At 46.1% G+C, this 16,906-nt stretch overlaps 11 non-coding genes across 11 annotated transcripts; all 11 read left to right on the top strand.

Moving 5' to 3' along the window:
* The first annotated feature begins 384 nt into the window (after positions 1–384).
* TRNAE-CUC (transfer RNA glutamic acid (anticodon CUC)) lies at positions 385–456 on the top strand. Its single transcript has one exon. It is a non-coding gene; the product is annotated as a tRNA-Glu (tRNA).
* A 1,321-nt stretch (positions 457–1,777) lies between these two features.
* Positions 1,778–1,849, top strand: TRNAE-CUC (transfer RNA glutamic acid (anticodon CUC)). Its single transcript has one exon. It is a non-coding gene; the product is annotated as a tRNA-Glu (tRNA).
* Positions 1,850–3,170: 1,321 nt separating this feature from the next.
* Positions 3,171–3,242, top strand: TRNAE-CUC (transfer RNA glutamic acid (anticodon CUC)). The gene has a single exon. It is a non-coding gene; the product is annotated as a tRNA-Glu (tRNA).
* A 2,017-nt stretch (positions 3,243–5,259) lies between these two features.
* On the top strand, positions 5,260–5,331 carry TRNAE-CUC (transfer RNA glutamic acid (anticodon CUC)). Its single transcript has one exon. It is a non-coding gene; the product is annotated as a tRNA-Glu (tRNA).
* Positions 5,332–7,350: 2,019 nt separating this feature from the next.
* Positions 7,351–7,422, top strand: TRNAE-CUC (transfer RNA glutamic acid (anticodon CUC)). Its single transcript has one exon. It is a non-coding gene; the product is annotated as a tRNA-Glu (tRNA).
* A 1,324-nt stretch (positions 7,423–8,746) lies between these two features.
* TRNAE-CUC (transfer RNA glutamic acid (anticodon CUC)) lies at positions 8,747–8,818 on the top strand. The gene has a single exon. It is a non-coding gene; the product is annotated as a tRNA-Glu (tRNA).
* A 1,324-nt stretch (positions 8,819–10,142) lies between these two features.
* On the top strand, positions 10,143–10,214 carry TRNAE-CUC (transfer RNA glutamic acid (anticodon CUC)). The gene has a single exon. It is a non-coding gene; the product is annotated as a tRNA-Glu (tRNA).
* Positions 10,215–12,931: 2,717 nt separating this feature from the next.
* On the top strand, positions 12,932–13,003 carry TRNAE-CUC (transfer RNA glutamic acid (anticodon CUC)). The gene has a single exon. It is a non-coding gene; the product is annotated as a tRNA-Glu (tRNA).
* A 625-nt stretch (positions 13,004–13,628) lies between these two features.
* On the top strand, positions 13,629–13,700 carry TRNAE-CUC (transfer RNA glutamic acid (anticodon CUC)). The gene has a single exon. It is a non-coding gene; the product is annotated as a tRNA-Glu (tRNA).
* A 1,322-nt stretch (positions 13,701–15,022) lies between these two features.
* Positions 15,023–15,094, top strand: TRNAE-CUC (transfer RNA glutamic acid (anticodon CUC)). The gene has a single exon. It is a non-coding gene; the product is annotated as a tRNA-Glu (tRNA).
* Positions 15,095–15,719: 625 nt separating this feature from the next.
* TRNAE-CUC (transfer RNA glutamic acid (anticodon CUC)) lies at positions 15,720–15,791 on the top strand. The gene has a single exon. It is a non-coding gene; the product is annotated as a tRNA-Glu (tRNA).
* The last annotated feature ends 1,115 nt before the right edge of the window (positions 15,792–16,906 follow it).

Genomic DNA, 16,906 nt, shown 5'->3' with positions numbered 1-16,906 from the left:
AGGTTTCCCTGCAGGGCCCATAATCTGTGGGTAGGAGGCTGGCAAGCAGGCTCCTCCAGGAGCTTGTGGCAAACTCACTTGGAGAGGGAGGAGAGCTATGATACGCCCAGGAAATGGAGATAATGAGATGGTTAAATAATGGTTGATTGAAGCTGTCAGGTGTAGCTCGCACTTTAATTTGAAATCGGTTTCCTTTTTGCCTTTAAAATAAGCGATCTTGCTGCAGTCTAATTAGGGCGCATTGAGGAAATCTGTGTAAGAATGGACCTTGCTGACATTTTCAGTGCCTTAAAAGGCAAACGTTTGAATTGCACTGTCGCGTGGAAACCTTGAGCTTCTGGATACCACAAACTCGTTTTCTCACAGTTTCAAGCAGCTCACAGTTCCCTGGTAGTCTAGTGGTTAGGATTCGGCGCTCTCACCGCCGCGGCCCGGGTTCGATTCCCGGTCAGGGAAAGTTAATCTTTTCCCGCAACAAGCAAAATGTGCCCTAAAAATACATTAAACCCCACAAATGTTACATCCCCTAATAGCCCTGATCTGGGTGACCAACATATCCAAAGATCACACATATCAGTTCAGGGGTTCAGGAATTTCCTGGAAGTCATAATTTTGACCAAGCGTGCACATGGTCCTATGCCCAAAACAGTTCCATGAAATCAGTGCTAACAGTCGGTTAAGTTTGGTAGGCTTTTACAGGTTTCCCTGCAGGGCCCATAATCTGTGGGTAGGAGGCTGGCAAGCAGGCTCCTCCAGGAGCTTGTGGCAAACTCACTTGGAGAGGGAGGAGAGCTATGATACGCCCAGGAAATGGAGATAACGAGATGGTTAAATAATGGTTGATTGAAGCTGTCAGGTGTAGCTCACACTTTAATTTGAAATCGGTTTCCTTTTTGCCTTTAAAATAAGCGATCTTGCTGCAGTCTGATTAGGGCGCATTGAGGAAATCTGTGTAAGAATGGACCTTGCTGACATTTTCAGTGCCTTAAAAGGCAAACGTTTGAATTGCACTTTCGCGTGGAAACCTTGAGCTTCTGGATACCACAAACTCGTTTTCTCACAGTTTCTAGCAGCTCACAGTTCCCTGTCGTCTAGTGGTTAGGATTCAGCGCTCTCACCGCCCCGGCCCGGGTTCGATTCCCGGTCAGGGAAAGTTAATCTTTTCCCGCAACAAGTAAAATGTTCCCTAAAAATACATAAAACCCCACAAATGTTACATCCCCTAATAGCCCTGATCTGGGTGACCAACATATCCAAAGATCACACATATCAGTTCAGGGGTTCAGGAATTTCCTGGAAGTCATAATTTTGACCAAGCGTGCACATGGTCCTATGCCCAAAACAGTTCCATGAAATCAGTGCTAACAGTCGGTCACGTTTGGTAGGCTTTTACAGGTTTCCCTGCAGGGCCCATAATCTGTGGGTAGGAGGCTGGCAAGCAGGCTCCTCCAGGAGCTCGTGGCAAACTCACTTGGAGAGGGAGGAGAGCTATGATACGCCCAGGAAATGGAGATAACGAGATGGTTAAATAATGGTTGATTGAAGCTGTCAGGTGTAGCTCGCACTTTAATTTGAAATCGGTTTCCTTTTTGCCTTTAAAATAAGCGATCTTGCTGCAGTCCAATTAGGGCGCATTGAGGAAATCTGTGTAAGAATGGACCTTGCTGACATTTTCAGTGCCTTAAAAGGCAAACGTTTGAATTGCACTTTCACGTGGAATCCTTGAGCTTCTGGATACCACAAACTCGTTTTCTCACAGTTTCTAGCAGCTCACAGTTCCCTGGTAGTCTAGTGGTTAGGATTCGGCGCTCTCACCGCCGCGGCCCGGGTTCGATTCCCGGTCAGGGAAAATTAATCTTTTCCCGCAACAAGTAAAATGTTCCCTAAAAATACATAAAACCCCACAAATGTTACATCCCCTAATAGCCCTGATCTGGGTGGCCAACATATCCAAAGATCACACATATCAGTTCAGGGGTTCAGGAATTTCCTGGAAGTCATAATTTTGACCAAGCATGCACATGATCCTATGCCCAAAACATTTCCATGAAATCAGTGCTAACAGTCGGTCACGTTTGGTAGGCTTTTACAGGTTTCCCTGCAGGGCCCATAATCTGTGGGTAGGAGGCTGGCAAGCAGGCTCCTCCAGGAGCTCGTGGCAAACTCACTTGGAGAGGGAGGAGAGCTATGATACGCCCAGGAAATGGAGATAATGAGATGGTTAAATAATGGTTGATTGAAGCTGTCAGGTGTAGCTCGCACTTTAATTTGAAATCGGTTTCCTTTTTGCCTTTAAAATAAGCGATCTTGCTGCAGTCTAATTAGGGCGCATTGAGGAAATCTGTGTAAGAATGGACCTTGCTGACATTTTCAGTGCCTTAAAAGGCAAACGTTTGAATTGCACTGTCGCGTGGAAACCTTGAGCTTCTGGATACCACAAACTCGTTTTCTCACAGTTTTTAGCAGCTCACAGTTCCCTGTCGTCTAGTGGTTAGGATTCAGCGCTCTCACCGCCGCGGCCCGGGTTCGATTCCCGGTCAGGGAAAGTTAATCTTTTCCCGCAACAAGCAAAATGTTCCCTAAAAATACATAAAACCCCACAAATGTTACATCCCCTAATAGCCCTGATCTGGGTGACCAACATATCCAAAGATCACACATATCAGTTCAGGGGTTCAGGAATTTCCTGGAAGTCATAATTTTGACCAAGCATGCACATGATCCTATGCCCAAAACATTTCCATGAAATCAGTGCTAACAGTCGGTCACGTTTGGTAGGCTTTTACAGGTTTCCCTGCAGGGCCCATAATCTGTGGGTAGGAGGCTGGCAAGCAGGCTCCTCCAGGAGCTTGTGGCAAACTCACTTGGAGAGGGAGGAGAGCTATGATACGCCCAGGAAATGGAGATAATGAGATGGTTAAATAATGGTTGATTGAAGCTGTCAGGTGTAGCTCGCACTTTAATTTGAAATCGGTTTCCTTTTTGCCTTTAAAATAAGCGATCTTGCTGCAGTCTAACTAGGGCGCATTGAGGAAATCTGTGTAAGAATGGACCTTGCTGACATTTTCAGTGCCTTAAAAGGCAAACGTTTGAATTGCACTGTCGCGTGGAAACCTTGAGCTTCTGGATACCACAAACTCGTTTTCTCACAGTTTCAAGCAGCTCACAGTTCCCTGGTAGTCTAGTGGTTAGGATTCGGCGCTCTCACCGCCGCGGCCCGGGTTCGATTCCCGGTCAGGGAAAGTTAATCTTTTCCCGCAACAAGCAAAATGTGCCCTAAAAATACATTAAACCCCACAAATGTTACATCCCCTAATAGCCCTGATCTGGGTGACCAACATATCCAAAGATCACACATATCAGTTCAGGGGTTCAGGAATTTCCTGGAAGTCATAATTTTGACCAAGCGTGCACATGGTCCTATGCCCAAAACAGTTCCATGAAATCAGTGCTAACAGTCGGTTAAGTTTGGTAGGCTTTTACAGGTTTCCCTGCAGGGCCCATAATCTGTGGGTAGGAGGCTGGCAAGCAGGCTCCTCCAGGAGCTTGTGGCAAACTCACTTGGAGAGGGAGGAGAGCTATGATACGCCCAGGAAATGGAGATAACGAGATGGTTAAATAATGGTTGATTGAAGCTGTCAGGTGTAGCTCGCACTTTAATTTGAAATCGGTTTCCTTTTTGCCTTTAAAATAAGCGATCTTGCTGCAGTCTAATTAGGGCGCATTGAGGAAATCTGTGTAAGAATGGACCTTGCTGACATTTTCAGTGCCTTAAAAGGCAAACGTTTGAATTGCACTTTCGCGTGGAAACCTTGAGCTTCTGGATACCACAAACTCGTTTTCTCACAGTTTCTAGCAGCTCATAGTTCCCTGTCGTCTAGTGGTTAGGATTCAGCGCTCTCACCGCCGCGGCCCGGGTTCGATTCCCGGTCAGGGAAAGTTAATCTTTTCCCGCAACAAGCAAAATGTTCCCTAAAAATACATAAAACCCCACAAATGTTACATCCCCTAATAGCCCTGATCTGGGTGACCAACATATCCAAAGATCACACATATCAGTTCAGGGGTTCAGGAATTTCCTGGAAGTCATAATTTTGACCAAGCATGCACATGATCCTATGCCCAAAACATTTCCATGAAATCAGTGCTAACAGTCGGTCACGTTTGGTAGGCTTTTACAGGTTTCCCTGCAGGGCCCATAATCTGTGGGTAGGAGGCTGGCAAGCAGGCTCCTCCAGGAGCTCGTGGCAAACTCACTTGGAGAGGGAGGAGAGCTATGATACGCCCAGGAAATGGAGATAACGAGATGGTTAAATAATGGTTGATTGAAGCTGTCAGGTGTAGCTCACACTTTAATTTGAAATCGGTTTCCTTTTTGCCTTTAAAATAAGCGATCTTGCTGCAGTCTAATTAGGGCGCATTGAGGAAATCTGTGTAAGAATGGACCTTGCTGACATTTTCAGTGCCTTAAAAGGCAAACGTTTGAATTGCACTTTCGCGTGGAAACCTTGAGCTTCTGGATACCACAAACTCGTTTTCTCACAGTTTTTAGCAGCTCACAGTTCCCTGTCGTCTAGTGGTTAGGATTCAGCGCTCTCACCGCCGCGGCCCGGGTTCGATTCCCGGTCAGGGAAAATTAATCTTTTCCCGCAACAAGCAAAATGTTCCCTAAAAATACATAAAACCCCACAAATGTTACATCCCCTAATAGCCCTGATCTGGGTGACCAACATATCCAAAGATCACACATATCAGTTCAGGGGTTCAGGAATTTCCTGGAAGTCATAATTTTGACCAAGCGTGCACATGATCCTATGCCCAAAACATTTCCATGAAATCAGTGCTAACAGTCGGTCACGTTTGGTAGGCTTTTACAGGTTTCCCTGCAGGGCCCATAATCTGTGGGTAGGAGGCTGGCAAGCAGGCTCCTCCAGGAGCTTGTGGCAAACTCACTTGGAGAGGGAGGAGAGCTATGATACGCCCAGGAAATGGAGATAATGAGATGGTTAAATAATGGTTGATTGAAGCTGTCAGGTGTAGCTCGCACTTTAATTTGAAATCGGTTTCCTTTTTGCCTTTAAAATAAGTTATCTTGCTGCAGTCTAATTAGGGCGCATTGATAAAATCTGTGTAAGAATGGACCTTGCTGACATTTTCAGTGCCTTAAAAGGCAAACGTTTGAATTGCACTGTCACGTGGAATCCTTGCGCTTCTGGATACCACAAACTCGTTTTCTGACAGTTTCTAGCAGCTCTCAGTTCCCTGGTGGTCTAGTGGTTAGGATTCGGCGCTCTCACCGCCGCGGCCCGGGTTCGATTCCCGGTCAGGGAAAATTAACCTTTTCCCGCAACAAGCAAAATGTGCCCTAAAAATACATAAATCCCCACAAATAGTTAAATCCCCTAATAGCCCTGATCTGGGTGACCAACATATCCAAAGATCACACATATCAGTTCAGGGGTTCAGGAATTTCCTGGAAGTCATAATTTTGACCAAGCGTGCACATAGTCCTATGCCCAAAACAGTTCCATGAAATCAGTGCTAACAGTCGGTCACGTTTGGTAGGCTTTTACAGGTTTCCCTGCAGGGCCCATAATCTGTGGGTAGGAGGCTGGCAAGCAGGCTCCTCCAGGAGCTTGTGGCAAACTCACTTGGAGAGGGAGGAGAGCTATGATACGCCCAGGAAATGGAGATAATGAGACGGTTAAATAATGGTTGATTGAAGCTGTCAGGTGTAGCTCGCACTTTAATTTGAAATCGGTTTCCTTTTTGCCTTTAAAATAAGCGATCTTGCTGCAGTCTAATTAGGGCGCATTGAGGAAATCTGTGTAAGAATGGACCTTGCTGACATTTTCAGTGCCTTAAAAGGCAAACGTTTGAATTGCACTGTCGCGTGGAAACCTTGAGCTTCTGGATACCACAAACTCGTTTTCTCACAGTTTCAAGCAGCTCACAGTTCCCTGGTAGTCTAGTGGTTACGATTCGGCGCTCTCACCGCCGCGGCCCGGGTTCGATTCCCGGTCAGGGAAAGTTAATCTTTTCCCGCAACAAGCAAAATGTGCCCTAAAAATACATTAAACCCCACAAATGTTACATCCCCTAATAGCCCTGATCTGGGTGACCAACATATCCAAAGATCACACATATCAGTTCAGGGGTTCAGGAATTTCCTGGAAGTCATAATTTTGACCAAGCGTGCACATGGTCCTATGCCCAAAACAGTTCCATGAAATCAGTGCTAACAGTCGGTCACGTTTGGTAGGCTTTTACAGGTTTCCCTGCAGGGCCCATAATCTGTGGGTAGGAGGCTGGCAAGCAGGCTCCTCCAGGAGCTCGTGGCAAACTCACTTGGAGAGGGAGGAGAGCTATGATACGCCCAGGAAATGGAGATAACGAGATGGTTAAATAATGGTTGATTGAAGCTGTCAGGTGTAGCTCGCACTTTAATTTGAAATCGGTTTCCTTTTTGCCTTTAAAATAAGCGATCTTGCTGCAGTCCAATTAGGGCGCATTGAGGAAATCTGTGTAAGAATGGACCTTGCTGACATTTTCAGTGCCTTAAAAGGCAAACGTTTGAATTGCACTTTCGCGTGGAAACCTTGAGCTTCTGGATACCACAAACTCGTTTTCTCACAGTTTCTAGCAGCTCACAGTTCCCTGTCGTCTAGTGGTTAGGATTCAGCGCTCTCACCGCCCCGGCCCGGGTTCGATTCCCGGTCAGGGAAAGTTAATCTTTTCCCGCAACAAGTAAAATGTTCCCTAAAAATACATAAAACCCCACAAATGTTACATCCCCTAATAGCCCTGATCTGGGTGACCAACATATCCAAAGATCACACATATCAGTTCAGGGGTTCAGGAATTTCCTGGAAGTCATAATTTTGACCAAGCGTGCACATGGTCCTATGCCCAAAACAGTTCCATGAAATCAGTGCTAACAGTCGGTCACGTTTGGTAGGCTTTTACAGGTTTCCCTGCAGGGCCCATAATCTGTGGGTAGGAGGCTGGCAAGCAGGCTCCTCCAGGAGCTCGTGGCAAACTCACTTGGAGAGGGAGGAGAGCTATGATACGCCCAGGAAATGGAGATAACGAGATGGTTAAATAATGGTTGATTGAAGCTGTCAGGTGTAGCTCGCACTTTAATTTGAAATCGGTTTCCTTTTTGCCTTTAAAATAAGCGATCTTGCTGCAGTCCAATTAGGGCGCATTGAGGAAATCTGTGTAAGAATGGACCTTGCTGACATTTTCAGTGCCTTAAAAGGCAAACGTTTGAATTGCACTTTCACGTGGAATCCTTGAGCTTCTGGATACCACAAACTCGTTTTCTCACAGTTTCTAGCAGCTCACAGTTCCCTGGTAGTCTAGTGGTTAGGATTCGGCGCTCTCACCGCCGCGGCCCGGGTTCGATTCCCGGTCAGGGAAAATTAACCTTTTCCCGCAACAAGCAAAATGTGCCCTAAAAATACATAAATCCCCACAAATAGTTAAATCCCCTAATAGCCCTGATCTGGGTGACCAACATATCCAAAGATCACACATATCAGTTCAGGGGTTCAGGAATTTCCTGGAAGTCATAATTTTGACCAAGCGTGCACATGGTCCTATGCCCAAAACAGTTCCATGAAATCAGTGCTAACAGTCGGTCAAGTTTGGTAGGCTTTTACAGGTTTCCCTGCAGGGCTCATAATCTGTGGGTAGGAGGCTGGCAAGCAGGCTCCTCCAGGAGCTTGTGGCAAACTCACTTGGAGAGGGAGGAGAGCTATGATACGCCCAGGAAATGGAGATAACGAGATGGTTAAATAATGGTTGATTGAAGCTGTCAGGTGTAGCTCGCACTTTAATTTGAAATCGGTTTCCTTTTTGCCTTTAAAATAAGCGATCTTGCTGCAGTCCAGTTAGGGCGCATTGAGGAAATCTGTGTAAGAATGGACCTTGCTGACATTTTCAGTGCCTTAAAAGGCAAACGTTTGAATTGCACTGTCACGTGGAATCCTTGAGCTTCTGGATACCACAAACTCGTTTTCTGACAGTTTCTAGCAGCTCTCAGTTCCCTGGTGGTCTAGTGGTTAGGATTCGGCGCTCTCACTGCCGCGGCCCGGGTTCGATTCCTGGTCAGGGAAAATTAACCTTTTCCCGCAACAAGCAAAATGTGCCCTAAAAATACATAAATCCCCACAAATAGTTAAATCCCCTAATAGCCCTGATCTGGGTGACCAACATAACCAAAGATCACACATATTAGTTCAGGGGTTCAGGAATTTCCTGGAAGTCATAATTTTGACCAAGCGTGCACATGGTCCTATGCCCAAAACAGTTCCATGAAATCAGTGCTAACAGTCGGTCAAGTTTGGTAGGCTTTTACAGGTTTCCCTGCAGGGCCCATAATCTGTGGGTAGGAGGCTGGCAAGCAGGCTCCTCCAGGAGCTTGTGGCAAACTCACTTGGAGAGGGAGGAGAGCTATGATACGCCCAGGAAATGGAGATAACGAGATGGTTAAATAATGGTTGATTGAAGCTGTCAGGTGTAGCTCGCACTTTAATTTGAAATCGGTTTCCTTTTTGCCTTTAAAATAAGCGATCTTGCTGCAGTCCAATTAGGGCGCATTGAGGAAATCTGTGTAAGAATGGACCTTGCTGACATTTTCAGTGCCTTAAAAGGCAAACGTTTGAATTGCACTGTCACGTGGAATCCTTGAGCTTCTGGATACCACAAACTCGTTTTCTGACAGTTTCTAGCAGCTCTCAGTTCCCTGGTGGTCTAGTGGTTAGGATTCGGCGCTCTCACCGCCGCGGCCTGGGTTCGATTCCCGGTCAGGGAAAATTAACCTTTTCCCGCAACAAGCAAAATGTGCCCTAAAAATACATAAATCCCCACAAATAGTTAAATCCCCTAATAGCCCTGATCTGGGTGACCAACATATCCAAAGATCACACATATCAGTTCAGGGGTTCAGGAATTTCCTGGAAGTCATAATTTTGACCAAGCGTGCACATGGTCCTATGCCCAAAACAGTTCCATGAAATCAGTGCTAACAGTCGGTCAAGTTTGGTAGGCTTTTACAGGTTTCCCTGCAGGGCTCATAATCTGTGGGTAGGAGGCTGGCAAGCAGGCTCCTCCAGGAGCTTGTGGCAAACTCACTTGGAGAGGGAGGAGAGCTATGATACGCCCAGGAAATGGAGATAACGAGATGGTTAAATAATGGTTGATTGAAGCTGTCAGGTGTAGCTCGCACTTTAATTTGAAATCGGTTTCCTTTTTGCCTTTAAAATAAGCGATCTTGCTGCAGTCCAGTTAGGGCGCATTGAGGAAATCTGTGTAAGAATGGACCTTGCTGACATTTTCAGTGCCTTAAAAGGCAAACGTTTGAATTGCACTGTCACGTGGAATCCTTGAGCTTCTGGATACCACAAACTCGTTTTCTGACAGTTTCTAGCAGCTCTCAGTTCCCTGGTGGTCTAGTGGTTAGGATTCGGCGCTCTCACTGCCGCGGCCCGGGTTCGATTCCTGGTCAGGGAAAATTAACCTTTTCCCGCAACAAGCAAAATGTGCCCTAAAAATACATAAATCCCCACAAATAGTTAAATCCCCTAATAGCCCTGATCTGGGTGACCAACATAACCAAATATCACACATATTAGTTCAGGGGTTCAGGAATTTCCTGGAAGTCATAATTTTGACCAAGCGTGCACATGGTCCTATGCCCAAAACAGTTCCATGAAATCAGTGCTAACAGTCGGTCAAGTTTGGTAGGCTTTTACAGGTTTCCCTGCAGGGCCCATAATCTGTGGGTAGGAGGCTGGCAAGCAGGCTCCTCCAGGAGCTTGTGGCAAACTCACTTGGAGAGGGAGGAGAGCTATGATACGCCCAGGAAATGGAGATAACGAGATGGTTAAATAATGGTTGATTGAAGCTGTCAGGTGTAGCTCGCACTTTAATTTGAAATCGGTTTCCTTTTTGCCTTTAAAATAAGCGATCTTGCTGCAGTCCAATTAGGGCGCATTGAGGAAATCTGTGTAAGAATGGACCTTGCTGACATTTTCAGTGCCTTAAAAGGCAAACGTTTGAATTGCACTGTCACGTGGAATCCTTGAGCTTCTGGATACCACAAACTCGTTTTCTGACAGTTTCTAGCAGCTCTCAGTTCCCTGGTGGTCTAGTGGTTAGGATTCGGCGCTCTCACCGCCGCGGCCTGGGTTCGATTCCCGGTCAGGGAAAGTTAATCTTTTCCCCCAACAAGCAAAATGTGCCCTAAAAATACATTAAACCCCACAAATGTTACATCCCCTAATAGCCCTGATCTGGGTGACCAACATATCCAAAGATCACACATATCAGTTCAGGGGTTCAGGAATTTCCTGGAAGTCATAATTTTGACCAAGCGTGCACATGGTCCTATGCCCAAAACAGTTCCATGAAATCAGTGCTAACAGTCGGTTAAGTTTGGTAGGCTTTTACAGGTTTCCCTGCAGGGCCCATAATCTGTGGGTAGGAGTCTGGCAAGCAGGCTCCTCCAGGAGCTCGTGGCAAACTCACTTGGAGAGGGAGGAGAGCTATGATAAGCCCAGGAAATGGAGATAACGAGATGGTTAAATAATGGTTGATTGAAGCTGTCAGGTGTAGCTCGCACTTTAATTTGAAATCGGTTTCCTTTTTGCCTTTAAAATAAGCGATCTTGCTGCAGTCTAATTAGGGCGCATTGAGGAAATCTGTGTAAGAATGGACCTTGCTGACATTTTCAATGCCTTAAAAGGCAAACGTTTGAATTGCACTTTCGCGTGGAAACCTTGAGCTTCTGGATACCACAAACTCGTTTTCTCACAGTTTCTAGCAGCTCACAGTTCCCTGTCGTCTAGTGGTTAGGATTCAGCGCTCTCACCGCCGCGGCCCGGGTTCGATTCCCGGTCAGGGAAAGTTAATCTTTTCCCGCAACAAGCAAAATGTTCCCTAAAAATACATAAAACCCCACAAATGTTACATCCCCTAATAGCCCTGATCTGGGTGACCAACATATCCAAAGATCACACATATCAGTTCAGGGGTTCAGGAATTTCCTGGAAGTCATAATTTTGACCAAGCATGCACATGATCCTATGCCCAAAACAGTTCCATGAAATCAGTGCTAACAGTCGGTCACGTTTGGTAGGCTTTTACAGGTTTCCCTGCAGGGCCCATAATCTGTGGGTAGGAGGCTGGCAAGCAGGCTCCTCCAGGAGCTCGTGGCAAACTCACTTGGAGAGGGAGGAGAGCTATGATACGCCCAGGAAATGGAGATAACGAGATGGTTAAATAATGGTTGATTGAAGCTGTCAGGTGTAGCTCGCACTTTAATTTGAAATCGGTTTCCTTTTTGCCTTTAAAATAAGCGATCTTGCTGCAGTCCAATTAGGGCGCATTGAGGAAATCTGTGTAAGAATGGACCTTGCTGACATTTTCAGTGCCTTAAAAGGCAAACGTTTGAATTGCACTTTCACGTGGAATCCTTGAGCTTCTGGATACCACAAACTCGTTTTCTGACAGTTTCTAGCAGCTCTCAGTTCCCTGGTGGTCTAGTGGTTAGGATTCGGCGCTCTCACCGCCGCGGCCCGGGTTCGATTCCTGGTCAGGGAAAATTAACCTTTTCCCGCAACAAGCAAAATGTGCCCTAAAAATACATAAATCCCCACAAATAGTTAAATCCCCTAATAGCCCTGATCTGGGTGACCAACATATCCAAAGATCACACATATCAGTTCAGGGGTTCAGGAATTTCCTGGAAGTCATAATTTTGACCAAGCGTGCACATGGTCCTATGCCCAAAACAGTTCCATGAAATCAGTGCTAACAGTCGGTCAAGTTTGGTAGGCTTTTACAGGTTTCCCTGCAGGGCCCATAATCTGTGGGTAGGAGGCTGGCAAGCAGGCTCCTCCAGGAGCTTGTGGCAAACTCACTTGGAGAGGGAGGAGAGCTATGATACGCCCAGGAAATGGAGATAACGAGATGGTTAAATAATGGTTGATTGAAGCTGTCAGGTGTAGCTCGCACTTTAATTTGAAATTGGTTTCCTTTTTGCCTTTAAAATAAGCGATCTTGCTGCAGTCCAATTAGGGCGCATTGAGGAAATCTGTGTAAGAATGGACCTTGCTGACATTTTCAGTGCCTTAAAAGGCAAACGTTTGAATTGCACTGTCACGTGGAATCCTTGAGCTTCTGGATACCACAAACTCGTTTTCTGACAGTTTCTAGCAGCTCTCAGTTCCCTGGTGGTCTAGTGGTTAGGATTCGGCGCTCTCACCGCCGCGGCCCGGGTTCGATTCCTGGTCAGGGAAAATTAACCTTTTCCCGCAACAAGCAAAATGTGCCCTAAAAATACATAAATCCCCACAAATAGTTAAATCCCCTAATAGCCCTGATCTGGGTGACCAACATATCCAAAGATCACACATATCAGTTCAGGGGTTCAGGAATTTCCTGGAAGTCATAATTTTGACCAAGCGTGCACATGGTCCTATGCCCAAAACAGTTCCATGAAATCAGTGCTAACAGTCGGTCAAGTTTGGTAGGCTTTTACAGGTTTCCCTGCAGGGCCCATAATCTGTGGGTAGGAGGCTGGCAAGCAGGCTCCTCCAGGAGCTTGTGGCAAACTCACTTGGAGAGGGAGGAGAGCTATGATACGCCCAGGAAATGGAGATAACGAGATGGTTAAATAATGGTTGATTGAAGCTGTCAGGTGTAGCTCGCACTTTAATTTGAAATCGGTTTCCTTTTTGCCTTTAAAATAAGCGATCTTGCTGCAGTCCAATTAGGGCGCATTGAGGAAATCTGTGTAAGAATGGACCTTGCTGACATTTTCAGTGCCTTAAAAGGCAAACGTTTGAATTGCACTGTCACGTGGAATCCTTGAGCTTCTGGATACCACAAACTCGTTTTCTGACAGTTTCTAGCAGCTCTCAGTTCCCTGGTGGTCTAGTGGTTAGGATTCGGCGCTCTCACCGCCGCGGCCCGGGTTCGATTCCCGGTCAGGGAAAGTTAATCTTTTCCCCCAACAAGCAAAATGTGCCCTAAAAATACATTAAACCCCACAATTGTTACATCCCCTAATAGCCCTGATCTGGGTGACCAACATATCCAAAGATCACACATATCAGTTCAGGGGTTCAGGAATTTCCTGGAAGTCATAATTTTGACCAAGCGTGCACATAGTCCTATGCCCAAAACAGTTCCATGAAATCAGTGCTAACAGTCGGTCACGTTTGGTAGGCTTTTACAGGTTTCCCTGCAGGGCCCATAATCTGTGGGTAGGAGGCTGGCAAGCAGGCTCCTCCAGGAGCTTGTGGCAAACTCACTTGGAGAGGGAGGAGAGCTATGATACGCCCAGGAAATGGAGATAATGAGATGGTTAAATAATGGTTGATTGAAGCTGTCAGGTGTAGCTCGCACTTTAATTTGAAATCGGTTTCCTTTTTGCCTTTAAAATAAGCGATCTTGCTGCAGTCTAATTAGGGCGCATTGAGGAAATCTGTGTAAGAATGGACCTTGCTGACATTTTCAGTGCCTTAAAAGGCAAACATTTGAATTGCACTGTCGCGTGGAAACCTTGAGCTTCTGGATACCACAAACTCGTTTTCTCACAGTTTCAAGCAGCTCACAGTTCCCTGGTAGTCTAGTGGTTAGGATTCGGCGCTCTCACCGCCGTGGCCCGGGTTCGATTCCCGGTCAGGGAAAGTTAATCTTTTCCCGCAACAAGCAAAATGTGCCCTAAAAATACATAAAACCCCACAAATGTTACATCCCCTAATAGCCCTGATCTGGGTGACCAACATATCCAAAGATCACACATATCAGTTCAGGGGTTCAGGAATTTCCTGGAAGTCATAATTTTGACCAAGCGTGCACATAGTCCTATGCCCAAAACAGTTCCATGAAATCAGTGCTAACAGTCGGTCACGTTTGGTAGGCTTTTACAGGTTTCCCTGCAGGGCCCATAATCTGTGGGTAGGAGGCTGGCAAGCAGGCTCCTCCAGGAGCTTGTGGCAAACTCACTTGGAGAGGGAGGAGAGCTATGATACGCCCAGGAAATGGAGATAATGAGATGGTTAAATAATGGTTGATTGAAGCTGTCAGGTGTAGCTCGCACTTTAATTTGAAATCGGTTTCCTTTTTGCCTTTAAAATAAGCGATCTTGCTGCAGTCTAATTAGGGCGCATTGAGGAAATCTGTGTAAGAATGGACCTTGCTGACATTTTCAGTGCCTTAAAAGGCAAACGTTTGAATTGCACTGTCGCGTGGAAACCTTGAGCTTCTGGATACCACAAACTCATTTTCTCACAGTTTCAAGCAGCTCACAGTTCCCTTGTAGTCTAGTGGTTAGGATTCGGCGCTCTCACCGCCGCGGCCCGGGTTCGATTCCCGGTCAGGGAAAGTTAATCTTTTCCCGCAACAAGCAAAATGTGCCCTAAAAATACATTAAACCCCACAAATGTTACATCCCCTAATAGCCCTGATCTGGGTGACCAACATATCCAAAGATCACACATATCAGTTCAGGGGTTCAGGAATTTCCTGGAAGTCATAATTTTGACCAAGCGTGCACATGGTCCTATGCCCAAAACAGTTCCATGAAATCAGTGCTAACAGTCGGTCAAGTTTGGTAGGCTTTTACAGGTTTCCCTGCAGGGCCCATAATCTGTGGGTAGGAGGCTGGCAAGCAGGCTCCTCCAGGAGCTTGTGGCAAACTCACTTGGAGAGGGAGGAGAGCTATGATACGCCCAGGAAATGGAGATAACGAGATGGTTAAATAATGGTTGATTGAAGCTGTCAGGTGTAGCTCGCACTTTAATTTGAAATCGGTTTCCTTTTTGCCTTTAAAATAAGCGATCTTGCTGCAGTCCAATTAGGGCGCATTGAGGAAATCTGTGTAAGAATGGACCTTGCTGACATTTTCAGTGCCTTAAAAGGCAAACGTTTGAATTGCACTGTCACGTGGAATCCTTGAGCTTCTGGATACCACAAACTCGTTTTCTGACAGTTTCTAGCAGCTCTCAGTTCCCTGGTGGTCTAGTGGTTAGGATTCGGCGCTCTCACCGCCGCGGCCCGGGTTCGATTCCCGGTCAGGGAAAGTTAATCTTTTCCCCCAACAAGCAAAATGTGCCCTAAAAATACATTAAACCCCACAATTGTTACATCCCCTAATAGCCCTGATCTGGGTGACCAACATATCCAAAGATCACACATATCAGTTCAGGGGTTCAGGAATTTCCTGGAAGTCATAATTTTGACCAAGCGTGCACATAGTCCTATGCCCAAAACAGTTCCATGAAATCAGTGCTAACAGTCGGTCACGTTTGGTAGGCTTTTACAGGTTTCCCTGCAGGGCCCATAATCTGTGGGTAGGAGGCTGGCAAGCAGGCTCCTCCAGGAGCTTGTGGCAAACTCACTTGGAGAGGGAGGAGAGCTATGATACGCCCAGGAAATGGAGATAATGAGATGGTTAAATAATGGTTGATTGAAGCTGTCAGGTGTAGCTCGCACTTTAATTTGAAATCGGTTTCCTTTTTGCCTTTAAAATAAGCGATCTTGCTGCAGTCTAATTAGGGCGCATTGAGGAAATCTGTGTAAGAATGGACCTTGCTGACATTTTCAGTGCCTTAAAAGGCAAACATTTGAATTGCACTGTCGCGTGGAAACCTTGAGCTTCTGGATACCACAAACTCGTTTTCTCACAGTTTCAAGCAGCTCACAGTTCCCTGGTAGTCTAGTGGTTAGGATTCGGCGCTCTCACCGCCGTGGCCCGGGTTCGATTCCCGGTCAGGGAAAGTTAATCTTTTCCCGCAACAAGCAAAATGTGCCCTAAAAATACATAAAACCCCACAAATGTTACATCCCCTAATAGCCCTGATCTGGGTGACCAACATATCCAAAGATCACACATATCAGTTCAGGGGTTCAGGAATTTCCTGGAAGTCATAATTTTGACCAAGCGTGCACATAGTCCTATGCCCAAAACAGTTCCATGAAATCAGTGCTAACAGTCGGTCACGTTTGGTAGGCTTTTACAGGTTTCCCTGCAGGGCCCATAATCTGTGGGTAGGAGGCTGGCAAGCAGGCTCCTCCAGGAGCTTGTGGCAAACTCACTTGGAGAGGGAGGAGAGCTATGATACGCCCAGGAAATGGAGATAATGAGATGGTTAAATAATGGTTGATTGAAGCTGTCAGGTGTAGCTCGCACTTTAATTTGAAATCGGTTTCCTTTTTGCCTTTAAAATAAGCGATCTTGCTGCAGTCTAATTAGGGCGCATTGAGGAAATCTGTGTAAGAATGGACCTTGCTGACATTTTCAGTGCCTTAAAAGGCAAACGTTTGAATTGCACTGTCGCGTGGAAACCTTGAGCTTCTGGATACCACAAACTCATTTTCTCACAGTTTCAAGCAGCTCACAGTTCCCTTGTAGTCTAGTGGTTAGGATTCGGCGCTCTCACCGCCGCGGCCCGGGTTCGATTCCCGGTCAGGGAAAGTTAATCTTTTCCCGCAACAAGCAAAATGTGCCCTAAAAATACATTAAACCCCACAAATGTTACATCCCCTAATAGCCCTGATCTGGGTGACCAACATATCCAAAGATCACACATATCAGTTCAGGGGTTCAGGAATTTCCTGGAAGTCATAATTTTGACCAAGCGTGCAAATGGTTCTATGCCCAAAACAGTTCCATGAAATCAGTGCTAACAGTCGGTTAAGTTTGGTAGGCTTTTACAGGTTTCCCTGCAGGGCCCATAATCTGTGGGTAGGAGGCTGGCAAGCAGGCTCCTCCAGGAGCTCGTGGCAAACTCACTTGGAGAGGGAGGAGAGCTATGATACGCCCAGGAAATGGAGATAACGAGATGGTTAAATAATGGTTGATTGAAGCTGTCAGGTGTAGCTCACACTTTAA

The sequence above is a fragment of the Pelobates fuscus genome, chromosome 3, assembly GCF_036172605.1.
Source record: "Pelobates fuscus isolate aPelFus1 chromosome 3, aPelFus1.pri, whole genome shotgun sequence".
Classification (NCBI taxonomy): Eukaryota; Metazoa; Chordata; class Amphibia; order Anura; family Pelobatidae; genus Pelobates; species Pelobates fuscus.
The sequence above is the reverse complement of the archived record's forward strand: the minus strand, read 5'-3'. Positions and strand labels throughout refer to the sequence as shown.